Genomic DNA, 24103 nt, shown 5'->3' on the forward strand with positions numbered 1-24103 from the left:
CTGCTCCAGTCCCACAGCCAGTCCATTAACCAGGGCTAAAAGCAGGGGTTCATTAACCACTACTACAGTCCCACAGCCAGTCCATTAACCAGGGCTAAAAGCAGGGGTTCATTAACCACTGCTACAGTCCCACAGCCAGTCCATTAACCAGGGCTAAAAGCAGGGTTCATTAACCACTGCTACAGTCCCACTGCTCCAGTCCCAGAACCAGTCCATTAACCAGGGCTAAAAGCAGGGTTCATTAACCACTGCTACAGTCCCACTGCTACAGTCTCACTGCTCCAGTCCCACAGCCAGTCCATTAACCAGGGCTAAAAGCAGGGGTTCATTAACCACTACTACAGTCCCACAGCCAGTCCATTAACCAGGGCTAAAAGCAGGGTTCATTAACCACTACTACAGTCCCATTGCTCCAGTCCCACAGCCAGTCCATTAACCAGGGCTAAAAGCAGGGGTTCATTAACCACTACTACATTCCCACAGCCAGTCCATTAACCAGGGCTAAAAGCAGGGTTCATTAACCACTACTACAGTCCCATTGCTCCAGTCCCACAGCCAGTCAATTAACCAGGGCTAAAAGCAGGGGTTCATTAACCACTACTACAGTCCCACTGCTCCAGTCCCAGAACCAGTCCATTAACCAGGGCTAAAAGCAGGGGTTCATTAACCACTACTACAATCCCACTGCTCCAGTCCCACAGCCAGTCCATTAACCAGGGCTAAAAGCAGGAGTTCATTAACCACTACTACAGCCCCACTGCTCCAGTCCCACAGCCAGTCCATTAACCAGGGCTAAAAGCAGGGGTTCATTAACCACTACTACAGCCCCACTGCTCCAGTCCCAGAACCAGTCCATTAACCAGGGCTAAAAGCAGGGGTTCATTAACCACTGCTCCAGTCCCAGAACCAGTCCATTAACCAGGGCTAAAAGCAGGGTTCATTAACCACTGCTACAGTCTCACTGCTCCAGTCCCAGAACCAGTCCATTAACCAGGGCTAAAAGCAGGGTTCATTAACCACTGCTACAGTCCCACTGCTCCAGTCCCACAGCCAGTCCATTAACCAGGGCTAAAAGCAGGGTTCATTAACCACTGCTACAGTCTCACTGCTCCAGTCCCAGAACCAGTCCATTAACCAGGGCTAAAAGCAGGGTTCATTAACCACTGCTACAGTCCCACTGCTCCAGTCCCACAGCCAGTCCATTAACCAGGGCTAAAAGCAGGGGTTCATTAACCACTACTACAGCCCCACTGCTCCAGTCCCACAGCCAGTCCATTAACCAGGGCTAAAAGCAGGGGTTCATTAACCACTGCTACAGTCCCACAGCCAGTCCATTAACCAGGGCTAAAAGCAGGGTTCATTAACCACTACTACAGTCCCACTGCTACAGTCTCACTGCTCCAGTCCCACAGCCAGTCCATTAACCAGGGCTAAAAGCAGGGGTTCATTAACCACTACTACAGTCCCATTGCTCCAGTCCCACAGCCAGTCCATTAACCAGGGCTAAAAGCAGGGGTTCATTAACCACTACTACAGTCCCACTGCTCCAGTCCCACAGCCAGTCCATTAACCAGGGCTAAAAGCAGGGGTTCATTAACCACTACTACAGCTCCACTGCTACAGCCCCACTGCTACAGTCTCACTGCTCCAGTCCCACAGCCAGTCCATTAACCAGGGCTAAAAGCAGGGGTTCATTAACCACTACTACAGTCCCACAGCCAGTCCATTAACCAGGGCTAAAAGCAGGGGTTCATTAACCACTGCTACAGTCCCACAGCCAGTCCATTAACCAGGGCTAAAAGCAGGGTTCATTAACCACTGCTACAGTCCCACTGCTCCAGTCCCAGAACCAGTCCATTAACCAGGGCTAAAAGCAGGGTTCATTAACCACTGCTACAGTCCCACTGCTACAGTCTCACTGCTCCAGTCCCACAGCCAGTCCATTAACCAGGGCTAAAAGCAGGGGTTCATTAACCACTACTACAGTCCCACAGCCAGTCCATTAACCAGGGCTAAAAGCAGGGTTCATTAACCACTACTACAGTCCCATTGCTCCAGTCCATTAACCAGGGCTAAAAGCAGGGGTTCATTAACCACTACTACAGTCCCACAGCCAGTCCATTAACCAGGGCTGAAAGCAGGGTTCATTAACCACTACTACAGTCCCATTGCTCCAGTCCCACAGCCAGTCCATTAACCAGGGCTAAAAGCAGGGGTTCATTAACCACTACTACAGTCCCACTGCTCCAGTCCCAGAACCAGTCCATTAACCAGGGCTAAAAGCAGGGGTTCATTAACCACTACTACAATCCCACTGCTCCAGTCCCACAGCCAGTCCATTAACCAGGGCTAAAAGCAGGGGTTCATTAACCACTACTACAGCCCCACTGCTCCAGTCCCACAGCCAGTCCATTAACCAGGGCTAAAAGCAGGGGTTCATTAACCACTACTACAGCCCCACTGCTCCAGTCCCAGAACCAGTCCATTAACCAGGGCTAAAAGCAGGGGTTCATTAACCACTGCTCCAGTCCCAGAACCAGTCCATTAACCAGGGCTAAAAGCAGGGTTCATTAACCACTGCTACAGTCTCACTGCTCCAGTCCCAGAACCAGTCCATTAACCAGGGCTAAAAGCAGGGTTCATTAACCACTGCTACAGTCCCACTGCTCCAGTCCCACAGCCAGTCCATTAACCAGGGCTAAAAGCAGGGTTCATTAACCACTGCTACAGTCTCACTGCTCCAGTCCCAGAACCAGTCCATTAACCAGGGCTAAAAGCAGGGTTCATTAACCACTGCTACAGTCCCACTGCTCCAGTCCCACAGCCAGTCCATTAACCAGGGCTAAAAGCAGGGGTTCATTAACCACTACTACAGCCCCACTGCTCCAGTCCCACAGCCAGTCCATTAACCAGGGCTAAAAGCAGGGGTTCATTAACCACTGCTACAGTCCCACAGCCAGTCCATTAACCAGGGCTAAAAGCAGGGTTCATTAACCACTACTACAGTCCCACTGCTACAGTCTCACTGCTCCAGTCCCACAGCCAGTCCATTAACCAGGGCTAAAAGCAGGGGTTCATTAACCACTACTACAGTCCCATTGCTCCAGTCCCACAGCCAGTCCATTAACCAGGGCTAAAAGCAGGGGTTCATTAACCACTACTACAGTCCCACTGCTCCAGTCCCACAGCCAGTCCATTAACCAGGGCTAAAAGCAGGGGTTCATTAACCACTACTACAGCCCCACTGCTCCAGTCCCACAGCAAGTCCATTAACCAGGGCTAAAAGCAGGGGTTCATTAACCACTACTACAGCCCCACTGCTCCAGTCCCAGAACCAGTCCATTAACCAGGGCTAAAAGCAGGGTTCATTAACCACTGCTACAGTCCCACAGCCAGTCCATTAACCAGGGCTAAAAGCAGGGGTTCATTAACCACTACTACAGCCCCACTGCTCCAGTCCCACAGCCAGTCCATTAACCAGGGCTAAAAGCAGGGGTTCATTAACCACTACTACAGTCCCACTGCTCCAGTCCCAGAACCAGTCCATTAACCAGGGCTAAAAGCAGGGGTTCATTAACCACTACTACAGCCCCACTGCTCCACTCCCACAGCCAGTCCATTAACCAGGGCTAAAAGCAGGGGTTCATTAACCACTACTACAGTCCCACTGCTCCAGTCCCACAGCCAGTCCATTAACCAGGGCTAAAAGCAGGGTTCATTAACCACTACTACAGTCCCACTGCTCCAGTCCCACAGCCAGTCCATTAACCAGGGCTAAAAGCAGTGTTCATTAACCACTACTACAGTCCCATTGCTACAGTCCCACAGCCAGTCCATTAACCAGGGCTAAAAGCAGGGTTCATTAACCACTGCTACAGCCCCATTGCTCCAGTCCATTAACCAGGTCTAAAAGCAGGGTTCATTAACCACTACTACAGCCCCACTGCTCCAGTCCCACAGCCAGTCCATTAACCAGGGCTAAAAGCAGGGGTTCATTAAAATTGCATCTCTCCAACTCTTTGCTTTTAGAGGCCACTGTACACAACTTAGCATTCTGTCATTTTCTGTAAGTTCCTCCATTAGTGTGTGCCGAGTGCGGTTGTCTGCTTTACGTGGATTAGGTGATCCCCGTCATGGGAAGGGAAAACACCTTGATCCGACACGTAAACATCAGTGTGACATGTGAAGCGCTGCTCTGGGGGATAGGGCCGTTAAACGGATGAGGTCTTCTTCACTGGAAAAGATGTCATCATCTTCATGACGTCGTCACAGCTGGCTTTCGGCTCAAGGAGCTACTGCCTCTCTCTCTCTCCTATTACTCCTCTCATCCTCCGGTCATCCCTCCATTCTCCCCATTCCTCCCAGTCAGTGGTCTGGTATGCAGACAGACAGAAGTAGACTCTTCCTCTGTTAAAATAATATTCTACAGGGATTTACATACTTCCTTCCATTTATTTTCCACTTGAGGTATGATGGAAATGTCTTATTATCATGCCATAACAGGTGGGGATGAGAAATGCAAAAACAAATGTGTTATGGCTTTACACCCTCTGCCATATCGTGGACTGAGACCTACCTATCTAATGGAAGCCTCTCTAATGTAAACCAGGTGCGTACCTCAAGGCAGCCGTCTTGGCCCATTACTGTTTTCTATTTTTACTAATGACCTAGCCTTGAAGACTGTGTGTCTATGACTCAACATTAAACACACCAGCTACCACAGCAAGTCAAATCACTCTTAACAAAGAGTTACAGTCAGTTTGTGAATGGGTGGCTAGTAATATACTAGTCCGAAATATATAGCACACGATCAAAAGTATGTGGACAGCTTATAAAACATCTCATACCAAAATCATGGGCATTAATATGGAGTTGGTCCCCCCTTTGCTACTATAACAGCATCCACTCTTCTAGGAAGGCTTTCCACTTGATGTTGGAACATTGCTGAGGGTACTTGCTTCCATTCAGCCACAAGACCATTAGAGATGTTGGGCACTTATGTGGGGTGATTAGGCCTGGCTCGCAGTCTGCGTTCCAATTCATCCCAAAGGATCTCGATAGGGTTGAGGTCAGGACTTTGTGCAGGCCAGTCAAGTTCTTCCACACCAATCGACAAACCATTTCTGTAATGGGAGCATTGTCATGCTGAAACAGGAAAGGACCTTCCCCAAACTGTTGCCGCAATGTTGGAAGCACAGAATCGTCTAGAACGTAATTGTATGCTGTGGAGTTAAGATTTCCCTTCACTGGAACTAAGGGGCCTAGCCCGAACCATGAACAACAACCCCAGACCATTATTCCTCCTCCACCAAACTTTACAGTTGGCACTATGCATTTGGGCAGGTGGCATTCTCCTGGCATCTGCCAAACCCATGATTTATCACACCAGAGAATGCGTTTCCACTGCTCCAGAGTCCAATGGCAGTGAGATTTACAACTCTCCAGCCGGCACTTGGCATTGCGCATGTGTGCGACTGCTCAGCCATGGAAACCCATTTTATGAAGCTTCCAACGAACATTTATTATGCTGATGTTGCTTCCCGACGCAGTTTGGAATTCGGTAGTGAGTGTTGCAACTGAGGACAGATGATTTATACGCGCTACCCATTCCAATACTTGGCGGTCCCATTCTGTGAGCTTGTGTGGCCTAGCACTTCACGGCTGAGCCATTTTTGTTCCTAGACTGTCCCACTTCACAATAACAACACTTACAGTTGACCGGGGCAGCTCTAGTAGGGCAGAAATTAGACTAACTGACTTGTTTTAAAGGTGGCATCCTATGATAGTGCCACGTTGAAAGTCACCGAGCGCTTCAGTAAGGCCATTCTACTGCCAACTTTTGTCTATGGCAATTACATGCCTGTGTGCTCGATTTCATACACCGGTCACCAACGGGTCTGGCTGAAATAGCCAAATCCACTAATTTGAAGTTGTGTCCACATACCTTTGTATATATACTACCAGTCAAAAGTTTTAGAACACCTACTCATTAATGGGTTTTCTTTATTTTTACTATTTTCTACAATGTAGATGCCAGCACTCCATGACTCTCCTTCTTGGTTCAATAGCCCTTGCACAGCTTGGCGGTGTTGAGTCATTTTCCTGATGGAAAAACAAATGATACCACATCCGATCTGGTTTGGGCTTAGTGGGACTAACACTGCAGAATGCTGTGGTAGCCATGCTGGTTAAGTGTGTCTTGAATTCTAAATAAATCACTGACAGTGTCACCAGCAAAGCACCCCCACACCACAACACCTTCACGGTGGGAAATACACATGCGGAGATGATCTGTTGACGCACACCGTGTCTCACAAAGAAACGGTGGTTGGAACCAAAAATCTCAAATTTGGACTTTTCAGACCAAAGGACAAATTTCCACCGGTCTAATGGCCATTGCTCGTGTTTCTCATCCCAAGCAAGTCTTTTCTTATTATTGGTGTCCTTTAGTAGTGGTTTCTTTGCACACAGTCTCTTCTGAACTGTAGATGTTGAGACGTGTCTGTTACTTGAACTCTGTGAAGCATTTATTTTGGCCTACAATTTCTGAGGCTGGTAAATCTAATGTCTTTATCCTCTGCAGCAGAGGTAATTCTGGGTCTTCCATTCCTGTGGCGGTCCTCATGAGAACCAGTTTCATCATAAAGCTTGATGGTTTTTGTGACTGCACTTGAAGAAACATTCAAAGTTCTTGAAATGTTTCGTATTGACTGACCGTCATATCTTAAAGTAATGATGGACTGACATTTCTCTTTGCTTATTTGAGCTGTTCTTGCCATAATATGGACTTGGTATTTTACCAAACAGGGCTATCTTCTGTATACACCCCTGCCTTGTCATAGCACAACTGATTGGCTCAAATGCATTAAGAAGGAAAGGAAAGAAATTCCATAAATTCAGTTTTAACAAGGCACACCTGCTTGAGAGTGTGCAAAGCTGTCATCAAGCTGTCATCAAGGCAAAGGGTGACTAAATTTAGATTTGTGTAACACTTTTTTGGTTACTACATGATTACATGTGTTATTTCATAGTGTTGATGATTTCACAATGTAGAAAATAGTAAAAATAAAGAAAAATCCTTGAATTAGTAGGCATTCTAAAACTTTTCACCAGAAGTGTATAGTGTATCAAAACTAAAAGCATTGTATTTGGAACAAATCATTTTCTAAGCTCTAAACCTTATCTAAATCTAATAATGAATAATGTGCAAATTTAGTAAGTTGAGGAACTTAAAACACTTGGTGTAACCCTAGATCAGGGATCATCAACTAGAGGCTCGGGCTGAATTTTTTCTTGAGTGGATGGGAGCCAGGACATAATTACAAATAATTTGTAGACTGCAAATTGATCACAAGAAGCCCAAACATATATAAAATTTGACTAAAACATAATAATTTCTCACCTTGTAAATAATCACAACAAAATCTTATTTACAATGACGGGCTACCCCGGCCAAACCCTAACTCAGACGACGCTGGGTCAATTGTGCGCCGTCCTATGGGAATCCCAATCATGGCCGATTGTGATACAGCCTGGAATCAAACTAGGGTCTGTCGTTACGCCTCTAGCAGTGAGAAGCAGTGCTTTAGACCACTGCGCCACAAGGTCAAAACATATCGATTCAACTGTTGCTAAGATGAGAAGTCTGTCCATGGTAAAGCGCTGCTCTGCTTTCTTCACAAATCGACCAAACAAGTCCTACAGGCCTTTGCTTAAGCACGCCTTGACTCCTGCCCATTTCTATGGTCAGGTGCCGCAAAGGACAAAAGCAAATTACAGTTGGCCCAGAACAAAGCAGGACGTCTGGCCCTTAAAAGTACATGGAGGACTAACATCAAAACGGTGCTGGGATGCATAGCCGCCTTTTTACGGGCTCCTGACCAATTATGCTATTTTGTGTGGTTTTTTTGCGCTTAACTTTTGTACATAATGTTTCCTCCATTGTTTCCTATTACCAAAAAAGCCATTACTCAGCTCAATGTGGACAAAGACTTCGGCACAGGACATAATGCTCACCCTTGACCAGGCCCAAATCCTAGACACTTGGAGGAAAAAATGTCGCTATAGACTTCAGTGACGAGAGAATAAAGCGCCCCTACTCTCTGTCCCGAATGTGCAATCGCTGGAGAACAAATTGGATGAGCTCCATTTGAGACTCTTATCACAATGAAACATTAAGAAGCTTACCGATCTTTGCACCTGTACATAGCCCATCTGTAAATAGCCCACCAAACTACCTCATCCCCATATTATTTATTTTGCTCCTTTGCACCCCAGTATCTCTACTTGCACATCCATCTTCTGCACATCTATGACTCCAGTGTTTAATTGCTAAATTGTCATTATTTTGCTACGATGGCCTATTTATTGCCTTATCTCCCTAATCTTTTTTTTGCACACACTGTATATATACTTTTATATTGTGTTATTGACTGTACATTTGTTTATCCCATGTGTAACTCTGCGTTGTGTGTGTCGCACTGCTTTGCTATCTTGGACAGGTCGCAGTTGTAAATGAGAACTTGTTCTCAACTGGCCTGCCAGGTTAAATAAAGGTGAACTATTTATTTTTAAAGAACTGTAATATACTATGCTTTCGGAGTCATGGCTGAACAAGGACATGGATAACATACCATTAGCTGGGTGTTCCATGCATCAGCAGGACAAAACCGAAGCATCCGGTAAGATCCGTGAGGTGTGTCTTTTTATCAACAAAGACTGGTGCGCCATCTCGAATATAAAGGAGGTCTCGAGGTCCTGCTCGACTGAGTTAGAATACCTCATGATAAGATGTAGACCATACTATAACTCTGAGAGTTTTCATCAATGTCATTATACCCCCACACCTTTGCAGGCACTAAGTCCACACTCAACGAGCTGTATAAGAGCCTACCAGACGAGCTAAAAGCCTTCCATGCTAGCTTCGAGGCAACAGTGAACCATGTGTGAGAGAACCAGCTGTTCCTGGCGACTGTGTGATCACACTCTCCGTAGACAATGTAAGTAAGACCTCACATTCACAAGGCCGCAGGACAAAAGGAACACCTAAGTGAGAATGCTGTTCATAGACTACAGCTCAGCATTCAACACCATAGTGCCCTCCAAGCTCATCACTAAGCTAAGGTTCCTGGGACTGAATACCTCCCTCTGCAACTGGATCCTGGACTACCTGACAGGCCGACCCAAGGTGGTGAGGGAAGGCAACAATACATCTGCAACGCTTAACCTCATCACGGGTGACCCTCAGGGGCGCGTGCTTAGTCACCCATGACCGCATGGCCGCACACGACTCCAACACCATCATCAAGTTTGCAGATGTGTAACCTTTCTTTAACTAGGCAAGTCAGTTAAGAACAAATTCTTAATTACAACGACGGCCTACCGGGTAACAGTGGGTTAACTGCCTTGTTCGGGGGCAGAATGACAGATGTTTACCTTGTCAGCTCAGGGATTCAATCTAGCAACCTTTCGGCTACTGGCCCAACGCTCTAACCACTAGGCTACCTGCCGATTACATGATTGTGGTGGGCCTGATCACCAATGACGATGAGACAACCTATAGGGAGGAGGTCAGAGACCTGGCAGTGTGGTGCCAGGACAACAACCTCTCCCTCAACATGGGCAAGTTAGCTTATTGTGGACTATAAGAAACTGAGGGCAGAACACACCTCCATTCACACTGATGGGCTGTAGTGGGGTTGGTTGAAAGCATCAAGTTCCTCGCTCTACACATCGCTAAGGACCTATCATGTTCCAAACACACCAATACAGTCATGGAAGAGGGCACAACAATGCCTATTCCCCCTCAGGAGGCTGACAAAATGTGGCTTCCTCAAAATGTTCTACAGCTGCACCATTGCGAGCATCTTGACTGGCTGCATCTCCACTTGGTATGGCACCTGCTTGGCATCCAACAGCAAGGCGCTACAGAGGGTAGCGTGTATGGCCCTGTACATCACTAGGGTAGAACTCACTGCCATCCAGGACCTCTATACCAGGCTGTGTCAGAAGAAGGCACTCCAGCCACCCAAGTCAAAGACTGTACTCTCTGCTACCACACGGCAAATGGTACCAGAGCGCTAAGTCTGGGACCAAAAGGCTCCTGAACAGCTTCATCCCCCCAAGCCATAAAACTGTCAAATAGCTACCCGGACTATCTGCATTGACCCTTTTTGCACAAACTCTTTTTGACTATGCATACACACTGGACTCTTCAGACACACTCACATTCGTCACACACACACTCATCACATACCCCACTGCTACTGTCTATTATCTATTCTGTTGCCCAGTCACTTTACCCCTACGTATATGTACATACAGTATCTATCTCAATTTCCTCGTACCACATCACATCGACTCTGTACCCTATGTATATAGATATCTATATACATAGGGTACAGAGTCGATGTGATGGGCAAATGCAGATAGTCCGGGTAGCTATTTGACAGTTTTTATATATATATAAAACATTATTATTATTTGTATCCTGCATTGTTGGGAAGGGCCCATAAGTAAGCATTTCTCTGTTAATCTACACCTATTACAACAAATCACTACAAAGCATGTGACAATTAAAATTAGATTTGAACAACATGCATGTACTGTAAATCTCTCCTGGCTCAAAGTATAGGAGAGATTGACTGCATCACTACCTGTCTTTTTAAGAGGTATTGACAGTATCAAACTGTTTGTTCAATCAGTTAACACACATCTCAGACACCTATACAAGACATGCCCCCAGGATTCTCTTCACAGTCCCCAGGTCCAGAACAGAGGCTCTTCCCAGCCTGATGCAGGTCTACAATTTTGTTTCTGGTGTCCTTTGACAGCTCTTTGGTCTTGGCCATAGTAGAGTTTGGAGTGTGACTGTTTGAGGTTGTGGACAGGTTTATTTTATACTGATAACAAGTTCAAACAGGTGCCATTAATACAGGTAACGAGTGGAGGACAGAGGAGCCTCTTAAAGAAGAAGTTACAGGTCTGTGAGAGCCAGAAATCTTGCTTGTTTGTAGGTGACCAAATACTTATTTTCCACCATAATTTGCAAATAAATTCATAAAAAATCCTACAATGTGATTTCTCATTTTGTCTGTCATAGTTGAAGTGTACCTATGATGAAAATTACAGGCCTCTCATCTTTTTAAGTGGGAGAACTTGCACAATTGGTGGCTGACTAAATACTTTTTTGCCCCACTGTATAATAGGCGAACAAAATCAAGCCAACGTAAAAATCTGTCATTCTGCCCATGATGAAGACAATTAATCCACTGTTCCCCGGTTTCGGAAGACGTGGATGTCGATTAAGGCAACCCCCCGCACATCTCTGATTCAGAGGGGTTGGGTTAAATGTGGAAGACACATTTCACTTGAATACATTCAGTTGGACAACTGACTATCCCCCCTTTCCCCCATAGAACCTGCACTGACCTACACACACACACTCTCTCTCTCTGTCTTTCTCGCTCTCCGACACACATACACACGACTCAAGTCCTCTTCTACTGCTACTTAATGACAGCACAACATATTCTGATCCATAAAATTCCTCAGAATTGATTTATTCAAATTACGTTTAGAGTTTTGCCTAAGTGATCCCCTGCCGTGCCGACTGTGTGTGCTGTGTGTGTGCATAGTGTGTGTTCTGCTCTCTGAGAGGGTGATGGATCATAGAGACACGAGCGAGCGCCTGGAGATCACCGTGGTGACAGCAAGTCTCGGAGGAGACAGGGAAATTAACCTGTCACATAAATCTGGAGGGGGCCTGGACAGCTGACAGCACTCCACTACTCCCAAATCAGACAGAGCAAGACTGATACCCCGTAACACAGAGGAGAGGAGGACATGAGGAGAGGAGGAAGATATATGGGGCCATATCAAGGGCCCTGTACAAAGAGAAGGAAGAAATAGACATGTGGCTTAACATAAGGAAAACACTAAAGGAGAGTGACAGGAGCCAATGAAAAGCAGAGAGAGGGAGATTGAGAGCGACAGAAAGATAGAGGTTGACTCAGTCCTAGCCCCAGACTGAAGGTGTCTGAGCTGAGATGCAGTGTTCCACCAGGTCAGTCCAGGGAGAGTCATGTCAGAGTGAATGAAAGTACATGACCTCACATTAACCTGTCTAGCGGCTAGACAACAGTATCAATTTCACTACTAAGCAGTCTAGTGTAGCCCTCTCAGTCAGGTAGATCAACATCACTCTCTCACCTTTCACACCACAGGGTGTCCCTTGCACAACAGACAGATGAATCTTAAAAAGTTGCTGATGTAGTGTGTGTGTGTGTGTGTGTGCGCGCGTGTGTGCACTTGTTTTCCAACCTTATTTTAAGGTCCTGAATATCTTTTTTTTGTTTGAATGCTATTTTAAGGTTAAGGGTTAGGTTTAGGGTCAGGGAAAATAAAATTGTTAAATGGCAAAAAAATGTACACTTCAAAAAATCTTGACATGAAAACACAGATTTGTCTGTGTGTGTGTATGTGTGGTGTGTGTGTGAGAGAGAGAGAGAGAGAGGTGTGGGTGTGCATGGTCTGTAGTCATAATCTCAATTTTCTCTGCTAGCTGAGAGGACCTGGCAGGGCTCCGGAGGGAGGGCAGAGTGTGTTTATGTAACCCCACCTCACTCACTCTACCCCTGCCTCCTTCGGCTCTCATCCCCTGCCTCCTCGGCTCTCATCCCCTGCCTCCTCGGCTCTCATCCCCTGCCTCCTCGGCTCTCATCCCCTGCCTCCTCGGCTCTCATCCCCTGCCTCCTCGGCTCTCATCCCCTGCCATAGCAGAGAAGGTATTGAAGATGAGTTGATGGTCGGTAATTCGTAAAATGTATGTGAAAAAAAGTTGTAAATATATATAGGTATCCTCTGCTCTCATCCCCTGCCTCCTCGGCTCTCATCCCCTGCCTCCTCGGCTCTCATCCCCTGCCTCCTCGGCTCTCATCCCCTGCCTCCTCGACTCTCATCCCCTGCCTCCTCGACTCTCATCCTGCAGCCCAAGTCTTTACAGATGTATGCCTCACGTGCCAACCTCTAATCTCAACACACTAAGGAGAGGAGAGGAGGAAAGAGGAATGTGCTGGAGCAGAGTAGATGAGAGTGGGTAGGGAAGGGATGGGATAGGATGGGAGGAGAGTGGAGTGGAGGAAATGTCAGTTTATCTCGTTGACTCGACTCCTGACTGATAGCTGTAGGAGATAAGAGGACTGGAGAGAGACCAGTCTGAAGAGTATCTCTGTCTGATCTGATGATGTACTCTGTACTCCAGGCCCGAGAGGACAACAGACGAATGGTCACATTCAAATCAATGTGATATGAGCTGCCCTTACGGGGGACTACAAGCATTTATTAAAGTCCTTGGTTTGTACAAATAGTAGAGACAAATGGAGATCCAATTCTTAAAGCTTGAGGATTTGAGGTCGGGTAATCCAAGTACCTTCAGCTTCGTAGTACTGGGTTCTTTTTTTATTTTACTTTAGTGACAAAGCTGTTTAACCAAGCAGTAAAAGAAGAGAATGACTGAGCCATTTATGTGTGTTAAACCCACCTCAAAACAGAAGAGGACCTAGAGGCTGTGACAAACAGACACACCAAAGACAGATTTGTGCTTCAGCTATTCCTGTGACAGTGCCTCTGGGGGCAACACAATTAAGACACATTTTTCACCCTCCTACACACCATGAACAACATTGAAGCCCATCTCGTGCCTCCACATGTGTGTCAAAATCATCCATCTCAATGCGAAACAAAAGTCCTATTGCGCACTCATGTGTTCCGCAGTCAAATTATGTTTGTAGCCCTGCGGGTTTGACATTGGTTTACATTTTTTTATCTCCTTTGCAAATGAATGCACCAAATGCCTCTTAAGATACTAGGGAAATAAAAAACATTGTTCTTGTTCATTTTCCCCTTGTGGATTCTACCATTCTGGCCTGAACTCTGGGCTGCAGTGTAAGAAAGCCATTAAGCTTACATCACTTTGCTCTTTTTTTACACTAAAACTTTCATTGACTTTTTATGGCAGCACAACTTCCACTAAGTGCTGAGATGGCAGCCCTGCTTTTTAAATTAAATGAATCCAACATTAGATATTAGCCCTGTCCAAGCCAAATTAAAACACTTTGTACGCATCAACAAGGCAGGGAACACTTTTAATCCCATAATCACAGTTCTCAGCATCAATAGAGAGGATCAACAATAGGGCTGCCTCATGTTCTCATGTGTTTTACCCTGTCCGTGTGCATCCGCATATATACGCTGCCAGTCAGATCATACGGAAATAAATGTGATGTGGAGAATGGAATTTGTGATTCTATCGAGATCATAATCATTGAAGAGAGATTTGTCTGAACATTCATCTTATGACAGCTGACCTGTAATCACAGTCAAGTACAAATGTAGAGCCCCTGTAATGTCTTTATAGGTTGACCAGATCAAGCCCAGAGCTTCTGACAATAAAACATGGCTTTATGGTAGAGCGTCATAGGGAACCCTACTGTCTAAAATAGTGCTCCTGGGTGGTAGCAGCAAGGCAGGCAAAACAAATAGGGACAAGGAGTGAATCAATCTGAGATGAGAATGTTCACTGGGCAGTGACCAATGCATGTGTTAGTGTTTTTGTGTCTTCCTGTAAGTGTTTGAGCGAGAGAGGAGGTAAAAAGACAGAGTGAGATATCTGAACTCTATCACACATTACAGCAATTAGTTAACTACATGTAGTGTAACCCCTCCTCTCCCCATGGTAATCTGTACACACGACCACTGAACTAGAAACAGCTCTCCAAACAAGCCACTGGTAAGCCCACCACCTTAACCCCTCACCTGCTGACACACTGCCAACACAGAACACATCCACAGCCATATAGATCTAAATCCACAGCAGTCAAGGCAAAACAAGATAGCTGAGACCAAACTGACATTCAGATCAACCATGTTCTACTATACAGTCACAGTATTGCTGGGCGTTTAAAGTATGCTGAGTGCGCATACGTGAAGGGGTTCAATTAAAAACAGCTGTTCCCTGAAGAACCTAGAAACAGAACGGTTTAAGAAATATCCGGGTGTCTTTTTTGGCTCAGGAAAATGTAATAACAGTCCCAACTAAAACAAAAGAACCAGTCAGTCTGTCTGTCTGTTGGTGTGATGATAAAACAAATCATTACAGACAGACGTACTGAATGGGAGAAGCACATCTAAGGGCGCTATTGTTATACTGTGTGTGTGTGTGTGTGTGTGTGTGTGTGTGTTTGCAAAAAAACAATGTAAAACACATCGTGTTGATTTCCATCCAGTCTCTCCCACTGTGGAATCCCTTCAGATACTTCAGATACTTCTCTAATTGCACCTATTTATCAGTTATGGAGTGTTTATGGCACTCTGCATAAAAGGCCTGATTCCAATTGTGTGTTGAGGGTGTCATGGCCACAGAGGTATACCGCTGTTAAGTGCCAGTAATGGTCTGACTATGTTATTCAGCTGACAGCTCGGCAGCAGCATAACTGCCTAATAGTCTGCAGCACAATAACATACAGTAGCTGATAAATTAGTCAACAAGTCACAATGGACAACGTGAATATTGGGGTTATTCTGGCTGATTTATGGTTCCCGAGTTAGTCAACCATCAGCATATTGCCTCTCCTGTTTGTCACGAGGAACTCCAGACTTCTGCAGAAAAGCAGTCACTTTTTTTCATTTTATTTAGCAGAATATCCAATCCAATTATGAGCGACAGTAAAGTGAGCGATTGTGCAGAAGTTAGAGGAGAGGGAGGGCGTACAGGGGAGTTTAGCTGGCCAGATAGATAGGCAGAACCGCACTAGGCACTCCTCTCGGGCCGTGGAGCACATTACCCCTGTGACAAATGGAGCAGGCAGGTAGCAGTCGTCCCATAGTCCTGAGACGGAACCCAGAGACCCAGAGGATAGAGCCCATTAAGCCCACAGTACAGCACTGCAGTAATACTCAACTACTACTGTGGGTCTCAGACCGGCCTCAGAGGTCTGGTTAAAGGAAACGAAACTATGGGACTGATAGAGTGGAGGTAGTTAAGTACTTACATGTGTACTGTAGTAATTGTACAGTTCCAGTAATCTGTATAGTACACATGCTACTGGTGATGACATCACTACAGCCACACCTTGAACATTAAGATGGAACACAATACTAGCAGGACTGTTGGAAGTAGTCAGTCAGGTTTCTCTTCTGAAACAACTGTCTCCATCCTGACTCATGTGCTCAAGGCCCTGAAACTGTACTGCAGAGTGACTGACGACCTGCAGAACCAACTGAAGACAGAAATATGTGATGCTGTCATTTGCATGTTTCAGGCTTTTGGATTTTGATAATAAAGACTAGCAGGTTTTTATCCGGACCAGATGCAGGCAACTTCATGGAAACTTTGGCACAAGAACTATTGTTAATGTGGTGTGTACTGATCCAGGACACAGGCACCGTGGATCACTTAGACTGCTGAATGGAAACATTTAAGGGTTTCATATAAATACAAAAAGAGATGCTTTGAAATGTTCCAGACTACAAAAACAAAGGGGATTTATTGTCATATCCTGGCTATAAAAACGAAGCCTAGTTTCACTAGAACGTCACAGAGGAGGTTTGCAGAAGGTGGTCCATACAGAACAGCAGTTAAATAAACAGTGGAATCACACTACACCTCCATTCTCCTTCCCCACAGTTCACATTTCCTCATAACGGTGCCCCTGAAAAAGGCCACTCTCTCAGAAACGTAAATAAAATATTTCACATAAAAATGTGTTCTAGCTTAAGTTTTCTTCATCAGAGACTGAGAGCATGGGGATATATGCCATCACATCAAGACATAAGGCCTCAATTGCAGGCTACGTTCAAAAGGCAAAGCGTAGCTATGCGTGCCAATGCAATAATGGCATGTTCTCTGATTTCCAAAAAATACAACTACAATGACCAATGATTCCCCCCTCTTCCCCATCTTAATTTAGTGCAGTGAGAATAAGGCCTAGTCCCAGGCCAGTAGAACATTGCCATGCAGGTCTTAATGTCACTAATCAGTCAGCACAGCCTGCAGTGGCCCATCAGCACTACTCACAAACAGATCTATGCTTGCCTGGGGGCAGCACTGGGGTCAGAGGTCATCTGGAAACATAAATGATGATATGGCTAACTTCACCATCGCAAATGTAGTTCCTTTTCTCTCTATTGTACTGTAGAATGGTTATTTTAATTAGTATGTCTGACTCAATGGCAACACAATACTCTCTCTATCAAAGTCTATTATCATAAAGTGTCTCTGGGTAGACCAGGAAACCTGGCGGTGTGAACAACGGCATCATTTGCAATTAAGGCGACAGTAATAACGGTGTTTGCGATAACATTCTCCATTACAGCGAGGCCAGAGGAATCTGTCACCAGATAACCTCACTGTGATTGGTAGCTTTAATCAAGGGACCAAATGTCTGTGTTCCAATGTCATTATGAACGAGGACGGAAGGGAACAGGCTATTGTATTAGCTTTAAAGTCTCACTCTGCCTGGGGCTCTCTCTGCTAGCATAGCATAGCGCAGTCTGCCTTCCGTGCTTAGTGTCTGTCTGCAGTGGTCTGCTCAGAGCCAGCCTGTTTGTAAATACTGCGGAAAGAAAACAACATGCAGTAGTAGACAATAACAAATAGCTCTCTTTCTTCTAATCATACCCCACTGCCCAGAGTTAGGGAAAGTGGTTTTATGCTGGGGCAATATAAAATCTCTCAGCATATTGCTAGCAGAGGCCTTTAGCAGTTTGTTGACGCAAGCATTAAACCTGTTTCTGCCAGCCCATAGGAGCTAGATGAATCAGGTCCCTGCCTGGCATTATAAAAACACCCAGCTGCCTCTCCACTCCTCACTGACTACCTCATAAAGCAACCTACCAGCCAGAGACACGAGTCTCCACTGTCCTAATACACCCTATATATACAGCACTGATGGAGCACTTAGAAGAAAAATTGTAAGATTCAGTGAGACAAGAAAAGTGTTAGGGTTGATATCGACGGTAATAAAAAATGTAACTATCTGCAAAAACTATTACATTTACATTTAAGTCATTTAGCAGACGCTCTTATCCAGAGCGACTTACAAATTGTTGTGGCCCACAGGTACAGTAGGGCCTGAGTTACATTGACTGCCTCAAAGAGAGAGAGATTTAAGCGCAAAGAAGAACAATTCGGAATCGATAGAGGGGGAGCTCTTAACTCAGAGCACAAAGTTTAAATAGTTGATTGAGCAGAGATAAAAGATTCAGCGTTCTGCAATGTTTCTTTAGAGCATTGATTTGTCACTGTTTGTGTCCGCCCTGCCCTCTGGCTCAGTAATCCCGTTACCCCTCTCTAGGTCTGTCCCTGTGCTGCTTTACGTTGATGAACTGATTCTCCCCTGCCTCAGGCGCCCTTATAGAGCTCACAATCCCCCTATTGACTACAGCGATGCTACTGGACCACTACTGTTCAAATTGTGGTCAACATATTTGACAAAACCCATCAAGATGTTTACAGACAATATAGCCTAGTTTATCTGGGAGTTTTTGTCTGTGCATTTAGGGATCTCCTGAATGACAAAAAGCACTATTAAAATAAAATTGACCAACATGAACATCACATGATGTTGATTCACACAAAATCATTGGTGAGGACAGCCAGCCTGCCTTTCAACCAACCTTGGGACTTGGCACAAGCTCACAACAACATGACTGGCCAGTGATTTCCACCATGCCCTTCTGACCTCTGGTGAGGCATTAAATCTAAAACAAAGTATTACTTTCTCCACCGGCCCAAATCAGTGTTATTACTGGCTCTCAAACAAGACTTTCTCCACCGGCCCAACGCAGTGTTATTACTGGCTCTCAAACAAGACTTTCTCCACCGGCCCAACGCAGTGTTATTACTGGCTCTCAAACAAGACATTCTCCACCGGCCCAACGCAGTGTTATTACTGGCTCTCAAACAAGACATTCTCCACTGGCCCAACGCAGTGTTATTACTGGCTCTCAAACAAGACTTTCTCCACCGGCCCAACGCAGTGTTATTACTGGCTCTCAAACAAGACTTTCTCCACCTGCCCAAATCAGTGTTATTACTGGCTCTCAAACAAGACATTCTCCACCTGCCCAACGCAGTGTTATTACTGGCTCTCAAACAAGACTTTCTCCACCTGCCCAAATCAGTGTTATTACTGGCTCTCAAACAAGACATTCTCCACCTGCCCAACGCAGTGTTATTACTGGCTCTCAAACAAGACTTTCTCCACCGGCCCAACTCAGTGTTATTACTGGCTCTCAAACAAGACTTTCTCCACCGGCCCAACGCAGTGTTATTACTGGCTCTCAAACAAGACTTTATCCACCTGCCCAACGCAGTATTATTACTGGCCCTCAAACAAGACTTTTCCACCGCCCAAGTATTATTACTGGCCCTCAAACAAGACTTTCTCCACCGGCCCAACTCAGTGTTATTACTGGCTCTCAAACAAGACTTTCTCCACCGGCCCAACGCAGTGTTATTACTGGCTCTCAAACAAGACTTTCTCCACCGGCCCAACGCAGTGTTATTACTGGCTCTCAAACAAGACATTCTCCACCGGCCCAACGCAGTGTTATTACTGGCTCTCAAACAAGACTTTATCCACCTGCCCAACGCAGTGTTATTACTGGCTCTCAAACAAGACTTTCTCCACCTGCCCAACGCAGTGTTATTACTGGCTCTCAAACAAGACTTTCTCCACCTGCCCAACGCAGTGTTATTACTGGCTCTCAAACCAGACTTTCTCCACCGGCCCAAATCAGTGTTATTACTGGCTCTCAAACAAGACATTCTCCACCGGCCCAACGCAGTGTTATTACTGGCCCTCAAACAAGACTTTCTCCACCGGCCCAAATCAGTGTTATTACTGGCTCTCAAACAAGACTTTATCCACCTGCCCAACGCAGTGTTATTACTGGCCCTCAAACAAGACTTTCTCCACCGGCCCAACGCAGTGTTATTACTGGCTCTCAAACAAGACATTATCCACCGGCCCAACGCAGTGTTATTACTGGCTCTCAAACAAGACTTTCTCCACCTGCCCAACGCAGTGTTATTACTGGCTCTCAAACAAGACTTTATCCACCTGCCCAACGCAGTGTTATTACTGGCTCTCAAACAAGACTTTATCCACCTGCCCAACGCAGTGTTATTACTGGCCCTCAAACAAGACTTTCTCCCGTCCCAGACGACTGAAGGTGTTTTTAATCTTACCCAATGAACAAAGCTCAATAAAAAGGAACAATACACCATTTGGATCAAGTTCTGATCTCTGATATCAAAGATATCACATCATTGCGTAGAAAAAAGGAAAACACACAGAACATCTACCTAAATGCAGCATATATCTAATCATATATCTAATCATATGTCTAATACTGCTATGTGAGCAGTAGATGAGGCCTAACAAACACGGCATTACACTAATGGCCCCAAAAGATGAAGGAGGAAGTGGCTTCCTGACCATTTCCAGCAGAGATAAACAAGGAAACCTAAATATCCTACTGGAGGAGGGCACTGCAGGAAAGGACAGGAGAGAACAGGGCAGGACTACCAAACAGACTGGTAGCAGCTGGGAATAAGAAGAATTAAGTCTTAAACAGATCATTCAATAATATTGGGTCAGTTAGAAAACTACAGTGAGTAAAAACAGATATGCTATTAAATAATAGCAGAGTAAATTGTTCCGGTTTAAATGCACAATTTCAGTTTGGTTCACAACCACAACCCTTCCTCAAACACATGTTGATTTCCCTTGGGACTTCCAGACTCACCAGCAGTAATAGAACACTGCACATACAGTAACATAACCTACTGTTAACCCCAGCCCGAATAGAGAGCAACGCACTCTGCTGTTCATTAGCAATCTGTAAATTACCTTAAACACATGCAGGCCAGGCCAGGGCAGATGAGATGACTGTACTGAGCACTCTCTGTCTCTACTCTGAAGACAACTGTACATGCCTCTAATGAGCCTCTTTAATGAGTCATTAAACAAGGGGGACTGGCCTGTAGTCTGATTGCTCCAACTCTCTGATCAATAAGCATGACATTTGCACTCTCACCCAGCTTCTAATTTCAACCAGGGAGATGAGAGGAGAGGGTGTGTGTTCAGTCGAACAGCAGTCCAATGTGGTCGTGTTCTAGTGTAAATACCCCTCTGTGCACCTCAGGCGAGAGATGGAGAGAGCCTGGAGAGATGGAGAGAGCCTGGAGAGATGGAGAGAGCCTGGAGAGATGGAGACAGCTTGGAATAGATGGAGAGAGATTAGAGAGATGGAGAGAGCCTGGAGAGATGGAGACACCTTGGAATAGATGGAAAGGGATTAGAGAGATGGAGAGAGCCTGGAGAGATGGAGACACCTTGGAATAGATGGAGAGAGCTTAGAGAGATGGAGAGAGCCTGGAGAGATGGAGACACCTTGGAATAGATGGAGAGGGATTAGAGAGATGGAGAGAGCCTGGAGAGATGGAGACACCTTGGAATAGATGGAGAGGGATTAGAGAGATGGAGACACCTTGGAATAGATGGAGACACCTTGGAATAGATGGAGAGAGCTTAGAGAGACGGAGAGAGCTTGGAATAGATGGAGAGAGCTTGGAAAAGACTGAGAGCTTGGAATAGACGGAGAAGCTTGGAATAGACGGAGAAGCTTGGAATAGACGGAGAAGCTTGGAATAGACAGAGAGCTTGGAATATACGGAGAGAGCTTAGAGAGATGGAGACACCTTGGAATAGATGGAGGGCTTGGAGAGACGGAGAGAGCTTGGAGAGACGGAGAGAGCTTGGAATAGACGGAGAGAGCTTGGAATAGACGGAGAGAGCTTGGAATAGACGGAGACAGCTTGGAATAGACGGAGACAGCTTGGAATAGACGGAAAGCTTGGAATAGACGGAAAGCTTGGAATAGACGGAAAGCTTGGAATAGACGGAAAGCTTGGAATAGACGGAGAGCTTGGAATAGACGGAGAGCTTGGAATAGACGGAGAGCTTGGAATAGACGGAGAGCTTGGAATAGACAGAGAGCTTGGAATAGACGGAGAGAGCTTGGAATAGACGGAGAGAGCTTGGAATAGACGGAGAGAGCTTGGAATAGACGGAGAGAGCTTGGAATAGACGGAGAGAGCTTGGAATAGACGGAGAGAGCTTGGAATAGACGGAGAGAGCTTGGAATAGACGGAGAGAGCTTGGAATAGACGGAGAGAGCTTGGAAAAGACGGAGAGCTTGGAAAAGACGGAGAGCTTGGAAAAGACGGAGAGCTTGGAAAAGACGGAGAAGCTTGGAATAGACGGAGAAGCTTGGAATAGACGGAGAAGCTTGGAAAAGACGGAAAGCTTGGAATAGACGGAGAGCTTGGAATAGACGGAGAAGCTTGGAATAGACGGAGAAGCTTGGAATAGACGGAGAGCTTGGAGAGACGGAGAGAGCTTGGAGAGACGGAGAGAGCTTGGAATAGACGGAGAGAGCTTGGAATAGACGGAGAGAGCTTGGAATAGACGGAGAGAGCTTGGAAAAGACGGAGAGCTTGGAATAGACGGAGAAGCTTGGAATAGACGGAATAGACGGAGAAGCTTGGAATAGACGGAGAAGCTTGGAATAGACGGAGAAGCTTGGAATAGACGGAGAAGCTTGGAATAGACGGAGAAGCTTGGAATAGACGGAGAGCTTGGAATAGACGGAGAGCTTGGAATAGACGGAGAGCTTGGAATAGACGGAGAGCTTGGAATAGACGGAGAGCTTGGAATAGACGGAGAGAGCTTGGAATAGACGGAGAGCTTGGAATAGACGGAGAGCTTGGAATAGACGGAGAGCTTGGAATAGACGGAGAGCTTGGAATAGACGGAGAGAGCTTGGAATAGACGGAGAGAGCTTGGAATAGACGGAGAAGCTTGGAATAGACGGAGAGCTTGGAATAGACGGAGAAGCTTGGAATAGACGGAGAAGCTTGGAATAGACGGAGAAGCTTGGAATAGACGGAGAGCTTGGAATAGACGGAGAGCTTGGAATAGACGGAGAGCTTGGAATAGACGGAGAGCTTGGAATAGACGGAGAGCTTGGAATAGACGGAGAGCTTGGAATAGACGGAGAGCTTGGAATATATGGAGAGCTTGGAATAGACGGAGAAGCTTGGAATAGACAGAGCTTGGAATAGACGGAGAGCTTGGAATAGACGGAGAGCTTGGATAGACGGAGAGAGCTTGGAGAGACGGAGAGCGCTTGGAGAGACGGAGAGAGCTTGAAATAGATGGAGAGAGCTTGGAAAAGACGGAGAGCTTGGAATAGACGGAGAGCTTGGAATAGAAGGAGAAGCTTGGAATAGAAGGAGAAGCTTGGAATAGACGGAGAAGCTTGGAATAGACGGAGAGAGCTTGGAATAGACGGAGAGAGCTTGGAATAGAAGGAGAGAGCTTGGAGAGATGGCGAGAGCTTGGAATAGACGGAGAGAGCTTGGAGAGATGGAGAGAGCTTGGAATAGACGGAGAGAGCTTAGATTAAATGGAGTGAGGTTGGAGAGATGGAGAGAGCTTGGAGAGATGGAGAGATGGAGAGAGCCTATTGATTCATATGTTTGTGCTGTGACATCCTTTTCTATAGATTCCCGGGCCGGGTGCGCCTGAGGTGACAGCGTCGTTGCCAAACTTGGGGCTGGCTTTCCCCAGCCATCAATTAAGCCGCGTGACACCTTTAACAAAGCTAACATCAATCCTGCCCCACTCTCAAAGCTATCATAGCAACCATTGCACTGGAGGCAGTGGCAGGAGGTGGGTCTCCTGGCCACCAGAGGGACCCTGATGTATTGAGAGACTGCCCATCCAACCCGCTTCTTTTTCACACACAAACGCACACCTCATACTGTCCATTGTGTACATGCAGCTGGATATATCCATGACTAAATGCTACCCCTAAATGCTACTAATTCTACCCCTCATGTTACTGCTTTGAACAGACATCTTGACACACTTAAAGAAAATAATGATCTTAGCTTTTCTATCCTCCAGTCCATCACTCTGCTGGGCTCCTCTGCTGTGTAATGGCCCCTTTTCTCCCTGTCTGATAATATGTC

General features: G+C 45.9%; 1 protein-coding gene across 9 annotated transcripts in view; it reads right to left on the reverse strand.

Moving 5' to 3' along the window:
- LOC115143320 (membrane-associated guanylate kinase, WW and PDZ domain-containing protein 1-like) overlaps positions 1 to 24103 on the reverse strand; it is a 226486-nt gene that overhangs the window by 152394 nt on the left and 49989 nt on the right. The gene's annotated exons all lie outside the window — the stretch shown is intronic.

The sequence above is a fragment of the Oncorhynchus nerka genome, linkage group LG15 (genome assembly GCF_034236695.1).
Source record: "Oncorhynchus nerka isolate Pitt River linkage group LG15, Oner_Uvic_2.0, whole genome shotgun sequence".
Classification (NCBI taxonomy): Eukaryota; Metazoa; Chordata; class Actinopteri; order Salmoniformes; family Salmonidae; genus Oncorhynchus; species Oncorhynchus nerka.